A 10533-nucleotide genomic window follows, 5' to 3' on the forward strand; every position below is an offset into this window, starting at 1 on the left:
AATTACCCTTTTCCTTCCAACTTGTTTTTGCTCGTGGTGTTGCTCACAGTATAACACAGTGAGACTAGAACAGACCTCTGTCCCTTACCTCACAGCAGAAAAGATGTATGAATGACCCCGTTCCCTTCACATCAAATACAGGGCATGTCTCAGAATAAATCATAGACTTAAGAGCTGAAAGCAAGGGGCTGGAGAGATGACTCAGTGGTTAAGAGCATTGTCTGCTTTCCCAAAGGTCCTGAGTTCAATTCCCAGCAACCACATGGTGACTCATAACCATCTGTAATGAGGTCTGGTGCCCTCTTCTGGCCTGCAGGCATACATGGAGGCAGAATACTGTACAGATAATAAATAAATAAATCTTAAAAAAAAATTTAAAAAGAGCTGAAAGCAAAGCTTAAATCCTTCTGTGAACTGGAGAAACAACCACAGTGGCTGCGACCTAAGGAATGCACGAAGTGGAGATGTAAGAAATGAATGGATTGTACATTACGCAACTTTAAAATTTTTCCTTACAAATACAATGTTAAGAAACTGAAAAGTAAACAACAGACTTATTTGAAATTCTCTGTGAGCAGACCTGTATCCTGAATAGATAGGTATCTTTTGCACATCGGTGTGATGAAGAGAACAAAGTAGGCTTTACAATGGGCAAGAGATTTAGACAGTTTCACCAGATGAAACGTAAATGCTTATCACATGGAGAACAAAAAACTCTTGGCCTTACTAATCACTAAAGAAAGAATCTCGGTTCTGAAGCACAGCTCATACCCGTCAGATGGGCTGGCGTTACAGAGCCTGACCACACATGTGTTGGCAAGAACGTGGAATGTGGACATTCCAAAGTGTGTGCACTGCTGGTGGGGATAGTGTCACGTGGGACCAACACTTGGGAAAACAGTCTGCTGGCTACGAAAAAGTTAAGCACATATTTGCCTTATTCTCTGGCCATTCTACGCTGAGGAATTACACAAGTGAAACAGACATACAAGTCCACACCAAGACTATGCACATGAATGCTTACAAAGCACTAGAAATACAGACACAGGATTCACTCGCTCATTCATTCATTCATTCATTCATTCACTCCATATGGGGCCTCACTCTGTACTCACTATTGTAGCCCAGGCTGTCATCTGCAAGCTCACTATGTAGCCCAGGATGGTCTTGAATTCTCAGTCCTCCTGTCTCAGCCTTGCAGGTGCCTACCACTCAAGATGAATTTTTGTTTACATGTGTGTTTGCCAGCATTTATATCTGGGCACTATGTATTGCAGTGCCTTTGGAGGCCAAAAGAGGGCAGTAGATCCCTTGGAACTGGAGTTAAAGATGGTTGTGATCCACCAAGTGGGTGCTGGGAACCAAATCCAGGTCCTATGCAAGAGCAGTTACCCACTGAACCATCCCTACAGCCCTCTCAAGATCTACTTTTAAAGTAGTTTATGGGGAAGGTCAGGCTAAGCTACTACTCACATGGTGTCTGTGGCCCAGCGAGCCATGGATCAAATGTAACCAGCTGTGCCCTGATGGCTCCTTAGCTTTACACAGCTGCTTTATGCAATCTATTGCTACATGAGATGCAGAAGTTATTTGTGCAAAAACAGCATAACTACACTAAGAAATAAAAATGAAACTGAAAATTCAATCATGATCTCCTTTCTGGACAAATCAACTCATTTATTTTCCCTTGTTCCCATCTGGCACTTGTCTGCATGCATAAAACATTTTTACACAGCTATAAAAATCCAATTTTGCATTCAGCTCTGTGAAAACAATTGTCATATCACAGACTGTTTTTCACTCCACTACTTCATCTTCACAATTATTTTTAATGACTGTGTCAGTCTCTCCATAGATCTGCCCTCTTTAGCATTTCCTATATTGCTGGACATACATGTTTTTTGCTTTTTTTTTTTTTTTTGCTTGTTTTTTACAGTTACTATGAGAAAACAATGTTTGTAGCTAGAGCTGGCAAGATGGCTCATTGGGTAAAGGTGGTTGTGGCTAAGACTAATGACCTGAGTTCGAGTCCCAGCACCTACATGATGGAAACAGAAACTGACTCCCACATTGTTCTCACACATACACCATTGCCACATGTGTTTTGAATGTTGTCGCTAATATTTTCATGTATATTACTTCCGTTTTGATAATCTTATTGTATTACATTACATTGATGACTTGAGTACAGTCCCAGGGACCCACAGTGGAGGGAAAGAGCCCACTCCTGAAAGCCTTCCTCTGCTTTACACACACCACACACTGTGGCATGAACTCACATACATATATATCATACACACACAGTAGTAATAATAAAACAAATATTTTTTAAATAAAAGTATCTGTTGGAGAGAGAGGCACAGGGGCAAGTTCCTGTAATACTAGCACAGGAGGATCAGAGTTCAAGGTCATTCTTGGCTTTTTAGAGAGCACTGGCCAGCCTGGGCTGCGTGAGACCTTGTCTCAAACGAGCCATAATCCCCCCAAAGTAAGCTGGTAAGGGAAAGGTTTCCTAAGAAATGAGAAAGATGAGATTCTATGATGCCAAGGCACTGCTAAGCAAGGAGGGGAAGGAACAGAATTCCAGGCAGAGGGCACAACATTGAAAATTGGCCAAGTTTAAGGAACTGGAACAAGATGGTGCTAGTGGAGCACAAAGAACCCAGGAAGCATGGAACAGGTGGCCCCACCATGGAGCATGGGAAGTGCTTGGCTTTCTCCGAGAGCCACAGGACTGAACTGCAGCGATGCTCCGAGTCACTCCAGGGCACCGTGATGGGACGGAGGGAAGCAGGCCTGAGCACACCGGCAGAGAGCTACACCATGGTCCAGCTGAAAGATGGGTATGGCTCAGATGACACAAGACAGCGATAGCATGGAAAGTGCCAAGGAGGTAACAGAGAGACAGGCATGACGGTGGGCGTAAGAAGCGGGCAATGGGTGGGAGCGGGAAGGAGTCAGCGTTGAACCCTGACTTGAAAAAGGAATGGAGTGGACGTGGAGGTGTATGTCTTTAATCCCAGCACTATGGAGGCAGAGGCAGAAGGATCTCTGTGAATTTGATGCCAGTTTGGTCTACATAGTGAGTCCTAAGCCAGTCAGAGCTACATAGTAAGACCCTGCCACCAAATATATATAATAAAAGAGAGAAAATAATGGGGGGTCTGGAGAGGTGGCTCAGTGATTAAGAACACTTTCTGTTCTTTTTGTTGTTGTTGTTGGTTTTTTTTTTTTTTTGGTTTTTTTTTTTTTTGGTTTTTAGAGACAGGGTTTCTCTGTGGCTTTGGTGCCCATCCCGGAACTAGCTCTTGTAGACCAGGCTGGCCTCGAACTCCCAGAGATCCACCTGCCTCTGCCTCCCGAGTGCTGGGATTAAAGGCGTGCGCCACCACCGCCCGGCTAACACTTGCTGTTCTTGAAAAGGATCCAGGTTCAATTCCCAGCATCCATATGGCTCACAACCACCTGCAACTCCAGTTCCAGGGGATCAGAACCCTCTTCTGGCCGCCTCTTACACCATGTATCAAAACACATACACATGAAATAAAAGTAAACCACTCTAAGAAAGAGAGATAGCCAGGCAGACAGAGGGAGGGAAGGAGGGAGGGAGGGAGGGAGGGAGGGAGGGAGGGAGGGAGGGAGGGAGGGAGAATGGAGCTGGAGGGAGGATTTAGTAGTTAAGTCTTCTAGAAGGTCCTGGTAGTCACATCAGGTGAGCAGAGGGTTCAACATCAGCAGCAACTCCAGTTCCAGAGGAACCAATGCTTCTGGCATCTATAGACACAGAAGGAGCTGATGTCACAGAAACCAAGAGGAAGGTGTGACAGGAGGAGAGCCTGGGTACCAGCATAGAGTGCTGTAAGAGGTCCTGGCAAATGACTTTAGATCGGTGGTGGCTGGGAGCAAGGCAGAAGGAAAGAGACAGGCATTTAGAGAAACCGACGTGAAGCAAGGCCCTGAGGACTGTATCTCCACGGCCCCTTCCAGCACCACCAAGAACAGGAGGGCCCGAAGAGCAGGAGAGCTGGTGGAGGCTTGGGCCGGGCTCCTTAGATTCGTAGTTTTTTCCAGGAAGGACCTGTGTGCACTGAGTGCTGGTGGGAAAGCTTGGGTTAAGAGCAAGGAGCAGGTGGGTTTGTGGCTCAGTCTGCAGAGGGCTTCCTGCCTGGCACGGATGAAGTCCCATGTCCCATGTACACAGACACTTGTGATCTCAGCACTTCAGAGGTGGAAGCAGGAGGATCAGAGGTCCACGGTGAGCCTTGGCTAAAATGCAAATCCCAGGCCTTTCTGGGCTACATGAGACCCTGCCTTCAAAACAGAAACAAATCAAGAGGGAGATGGTCTAGAGAGGTGACCCTGTTAGAGACTAAGGCCCCCTGAGCAGGCCTTCAGAACCCAGAGTTTGCTTTGACACCCTCTGTCTACTATCTTGAAAATGCCTGACAACTTCTGAAGAGTCACCCACGTTTTAAGAGGACCACAGTCCCCATGGCTGACACGGCCCATTCTGCCTGTGCTACACTTCTCCAAGATGGCTAATAATGTCATAGATGGAAATGTGAACCTCACTGTCCTTGGCGCCTGGCCAGGTCTACCGTGGTTCCTCACATCCACTAACTTTTCATATTTCTTTCTGTATGAACTTACACTGGAGCCTATAGCCTTTGTGGTCTATCCCCATTGAGACTCTGGGAAAGGAAAGTGTTTGCCGAAAGTGTAGGGACCTGAGTTCGCATCCCCAGGATCCATCTTAGAGCCAGGTGTGGTGGTACAGGTCCATCACCCCAGCACTGTGGGGGCACGGACAGGCAATGACTGAAACGGAGCCTGCTGGCTAGCCAGACTACTCAAACTGGAGAGCGCCAGGTTCAGTGAGAGCTCCTGTCTCAGAAAGAAAGGAGTGTGACTGAGGGAGCCACCCGACATTGATCTCTGGCCTCCACATGCACACACAGACATGCACGCGCACACACACACGTATGCATGCATACACACACATGCACTCATGCACACACAGACACAAAAGTGTCAGATAAAACATAAGACATGCTGTGAAACTTGAATTTCACAGAAATGACAGTTTTTAGTAGAAATATGGCCCAAATGTTTCACAGAATATACTTATACTAAAAAAATTATATGAAATTCAAACTTAACTAGACAGCCTATTTTTTTCCTGGCTAATTACAGAATCTCAGTGATCCCGGAGAGAGCAGAGAGACACAAAATGCTGTGTACTTGGTGATGCGTTTGAGCCGCTGGATCAAGCCTTGCCTGAAGTCTATCTTTGCAGGTTGCCAAGTACACAAGCTCAGACTATGAGACTGGAAACTACTCTGGTTTCTCAGAACCTTCCTTATCCAGCATCTTCAGAAGCTGAATGCTTGTCTAGTGTGGCTTGCCTTGCAGCCTCCTTCTGGTGGGGCTGCTTTCATCAGGAACCCCAGGAGGCTCTATTTCTTCATGCAGACAAGCACCCCAGCAGACGTTCTCCAGGCAAAGCCTGTTTGTATTTTTAGATCAAGACCTTTACGAGAAGTACAGTTTTGTCTTCAGCTTCCTCTCTCTCCACCCAGAGTGGTCTGAGCCCAGGCCAGCTCCCTCCGAGAAGTCATTACCGCCAGCCTGGAGGCTGCCCCAGCCTCAGCCCTAACACAGACTGGCCAGTGTCTGCCTGGCTGTGGGGCAGTGAGGCACTGCCTTAGGCTGAACAGAAAGTTGACCAGCTTGTTTTTCTTTGAGACCGGAAGGACCCAGCTCCTTTGAATTCTCAACAGCCAGGCTTGGAAAGGAAGGCTGTCGAGAAGGATGGGCAAGAGGGGAGAAGCGGTCCTGAGGGGGAAGCTTTGGCCAGGGCATTAAAGTGCCAGGATTTTTCTGGAAATTGAGCACTCTGGCCAAGACCAGGTGGAAAGATCAATCTGGGCTTTATGAATTGGTCCCTTTATAGTTTTGCCCCCTAGGTCTGATTTCCCTCATTTGTAAAATGGGCTTGGTCCACAAACCAAATGCTGTCAATCCAGGCTCAGGGGGATGAGATAGGACCCTGTTATCTAGCCTGGAGTTTGAGGCAGGGACTGGGAGATGGCAAAAGTTCAGATATGAGGCAGACATCCCATAACCACAGCATGGCTCTACCCCTCCAGTGGGTCAACCAAGAGAATATTCAGGAAACACCACGCCAGCAGCCTGGGGCTTCTCACCCTTGTTTCCCAGTTCCTAACCCTCCACTCCATGTATACTCTGCAGGTCGGTAGTTGGCATTTGGACACAGATGGTAACCTCTTACAGTCGTCGGGGTACTGATTTCAAATCAGCTTCTTGGCCTTTCCTGAGTTGATATTCCTGAGTGTATCGGGAACTATTGGTACTGTAACAAACAGATTCAAAGCAATAAAGGAGAACCACGATGCACGCTGGTTTTGTGCCTCAGCTAGTAGTCTGGGGTGGTTCTAATAAGGGCTTGGGTACAAATGTGGCCTCATCTTTTCCCACACCAACATCCAGAGACTGACCAAGAGCAGCTGCACTGTCTTTCCTCTGTGGTGAGTGTCCATCTACATAGCCCAGGCTACCCTCAAACTCACAAACGTCCTACCTCGGCATCCCTGTATCTGGCCTAACCATGCAATCTTTTAAACAGCTTCCAGCCCCATGCTGGGGCTTGCCATCTCAGCTAAACAGGAGAAAGTGTGATCAGGTCTTGCGGGTGAGGGCTGGGGACCGTGCCTATCTAGACACTAGCGAGAACTCAGCGCTCAGGCCAAAGCCAACTATAGACTCTGTCCAGTCTCTGCCATGCTTTTCTCCAGCCCATGGGGACCCTTGGAGCCTGGGTTGAGAGCACTCCCAGCCCAGCTCAGCTCCTGGAAGGCCTGCGGTGGAGATGCAGTGTCCTGTGACTTTAGAAGTACCATTTTTCTCTGGATGGTCTAAGTGGGAGGGTGAGACACAGTCAGACAGGCAAGGCAAGGTTGTTCTTACCCATCAGCTGTCACCCAACACTGTCACTAATCAACCAGCCTCCTTGTGTGCGGCTGAAGGGAGGATACTGATGGGGGCACACTAACTAGGCAGCTTTGCTGACATAAGGGTGTGCCTATCCCGTGACCCTGACATGATTTCCCAAGAAATCATTGTGTGGATGGGTAAGCATGTACATGCCTGTGTGCCTACCTCCTGTGTGTGCGTGTGTGTGTGCATGCATGTGTGTGCGCGTGTGTGCATGTGCTTGTGTGCGTGTGTGTATGCATGCATTTGTACATGCATGTGTGTGCATGCGTGTGTGTGTGCTGTCCCCTGTAAGCTTCCTGAGGGCAGAGACCGTGCCACCTGCAACTTAAAGCCACCTTCACGTTAGTGTGCACTCGCCCACACATGTCTTCTTCAAAGAATTCTCCAGTTTAGTCAACAGGAAAGTCTAAGTATGAAAGAAAGGCCAGAAGGCAATTTGCAGTAGCGCCCCGTCTGCCGGCACCCTGTCTTCACGCCATGTTCCCATCTCTCATCTCCTTGGTTTCCCCAGGCAGCCTTCCACAGGGCTTGGCTCATTCACTCCGGAGAGAGAATTTCCTCAGTTTGTTTGTTATTATTACTACTTCTCCGGCTATGAATAGCTGCCATTTATAGTCTCAATATGGATCCTCCTGGAGCACAGGGCCAAAGTGGCCCCAGGGCCTAGCTCATCTGCCTGTGTGTGTGTGTGTGTGTGTGTGTGTGTGCGCGCGCGCGCACGCATTTCCAGTGTGCTCTCAGGAGAGATGAATAGCGCCATTTAGTACCAGGCACTGGGTCAGACTCTCCAAACACATTGCTTTTAATTTTCAAAACCACCCAACAAGAGGGTACTATAGACATTATATTATAGGTGAAGAAATTGAACCTTGACTAAGGATAAGTAGTTGCCCAGTGTCACACAGCTAGAATATGACCGAGCCTGGACCCCACGGTGGTCCTGGGGTCTTCTGCCCCTTTGATGCCCCTCAGCCTATAGGAGCCTCATCTGTTGTCACCACACTTACTCCTCCCACTCGCTGGGGGACGTGTCTGTGGCAGCACACGGTGAGGAACAGCACAGACAGCCTTGGTTCTCGAGGATCACAACAGATCTGAGCAAGAAAGCACATGGCTAGATGTGTATTTTCAAATGGGAGGAAAAATACTAAGCGGGAAGGCTGAGAAGATGGCTCAGTCGGCCGAGTGCTTGCCATGCGACCATGAAGAGCCAAGTGCAGAGTCTGATCCCCCATATGAAGAGAATGTGGTGACGGACACCTAGAATCCGGTGCCGGGGGATTTGGAGACAGGAGGATCCCTGGAGCTGAGAATGGAAAGGGGCAGAGGAAGACACACAGTGTTTCTTCTCGCCTCCACACGCGTGTGCACGTATGTGGACAGGCACTTGTACATACACACACAGGATGGGACGTGCTGTGGGAGAAGGGAAGGCACCCATGAAGGACTCGGGTCAGAGGACACCTCTCCGAAGCTTGGACCTAGAGGTAGAGAGTAAAAGAGCCTCTGCCCCCATGGTAATAGAGTATTCCTCCCAGTGGGAAGAAGACCGGGTAGGCTGGAGGCAAGAAACGGGAGGCACCTAGAAAGACAGAGGAAGGTCTGTCTGTGTGACGGGAGATACAGAGAACTGTGAGCAAAGATTATCTGCAAGGCGGCAGGGCCACTGGGCGCAGAGCCTGGTGGCACTTGCAGGTGTGATGGCAGAGAATAAACCGTGCAGAGCATGGGGGACGGAGGGCAGGGGTGATGGATTAGTGTATTAGCTGACAAAGAGAAACAGGGGAAGCCACAGATTTGGGAGATGGAAGGGAAAAAAACCAGTCAGTAAGGGCCCTTGTAAGGCTTTCTGAGAATCTCCACACACCCTCAAGTCTGGCCTCAATGAATTAATGCTTCTAAGCTCAACTTTGAATATCTGTGGCACAGCGACAGTGAACTCCAGTTCTGCCCGTAAGAAAGTACTTCTTATAGAATTAAGGTCTGACAATTTCGTGCTGTGCCATGGTGTCCTACTGAAGCCAAAGGCAAAGTATTAAATTAAGTGTTTGTGCTGGTCCCAGGGGTTCCGGGCCTGGATGCCAGGCAGTGGCCTGTGACATCAAATAGTCCATCCTACACGACCCCTGGCTAAACAGTGTAAGATGGCCCTCAAAGAAGCCCGAGATGTGGGAAGGTTGTCATGACACCTTGTGAGATTTGAGGAAGATGTAGGGCCACTCCCCATCCCACCCCCACTCCGCCCTAGTTTCTCCCAAAAGTTTGCCTAACAGGTTCACCACACACACACACACACACACACACACACACACAGAGTTTGCAGGGGGGTTGGGGGAAGGGGACATGCCTGTATTAAGTCTCTATTTAACTAAATCATAACTGCTGGGTGAGATTGGCTCCCTGTCGCTTGAGCTTCCTTGGGTTCCAGTTCACTGAAAATAAAAACAGCTCTTCAGTTAAGGCCTGCAGCCACCTTCTGCCCAACTCCTGCCCCCACTCTCTCACAGCCTCAGCCCTGGGTGGAATAGCTTCTCCCTGCCAGGCTGGCTCCAGCCTCCTGCTAGGCAGCGCTTGGTGATATGAGCCTTAAGTGTCACAGTGGCTGCCCCAAGACCACTCAGAAGCATCATGCTGAAAAGTAGGTCCCACATCCTCTCCTGAGGGAGCCAGGCCCTCTGAGCAAACTTGGGTGACATATTTCCCTTTCTTTTTAAAAATAGCCCCTCTCTGTGGTACAGGTCGGTTCCTGCACTGGCTAAGCTAGCCAGTTCCAAAGGCCTGTGTCTATGAGTCCTTTGTAACCCTCGGGCCAAAGGGAAGATGGAAAAAGACTTCTATTTATCCGGATGTTTGACATCCCGATAGGGAATATTATCATTTTTCCAGTCAAATACCGGGGCTCCGCTGAAAAATATTTTCGATCTGCAGGACCAAAATCCAACATCTTTGTGAACCTTAGCCAACAACAACAGACCCATGGGGCTGGGTCAGGGCCTGGTCCTCCCAGGCAGACACAGTCTTGTCAGATGCCCTGGTGATGGTTTGTCTCGTTCAGGGCATGGAAGACCTTCTGCGATTTTTTCGACCCCAGGCCAAGAAATTCTACCTCCGCCATGATAGACAGGAAGTATGGAGTTGAGGCATGGTCATGCCAAGAAGCAGCTGTGACCCGGAAGTCATAAAAATGATGTGGCCAAACCCCTGGCCTACATCCTCCCAAGATGCAGGTGACCCAGCTTGGAACTGGCAGGCAGCACTCACTTGGCTCTCAAGACACTGGCTGAGGAGGGAATAGTGCTTCGTACTGCGTCCTACACATAGTCATTAAAACGAAATGTAAAACATGGGCAAGAAAACAGAAAACCACCAAGTTCCCACCTCCAAGCTCAACTTCAACCCTTGCATTTCACATTACACAAACACTAGTTCTACATATAATATGCACACTTTGTAAATACCGGAATAAGCTGTATGGTGATGCACACCTATGGTTCCAGTATCCAGGAGGCTGAGGCA

Source organism: Chionomys nivalis, chromosome 4 (assembly GCF_950005125.1).
Source record: "Chionomys nivalis chromosome 4, mChiNiv1.1, whole genome shotgun sequence".
NCBI lineage: Eukaryota > Metazoa > Chordata > Mammalia > Rodentia > Cricetidae > Chionomys > Chionomys nivalis.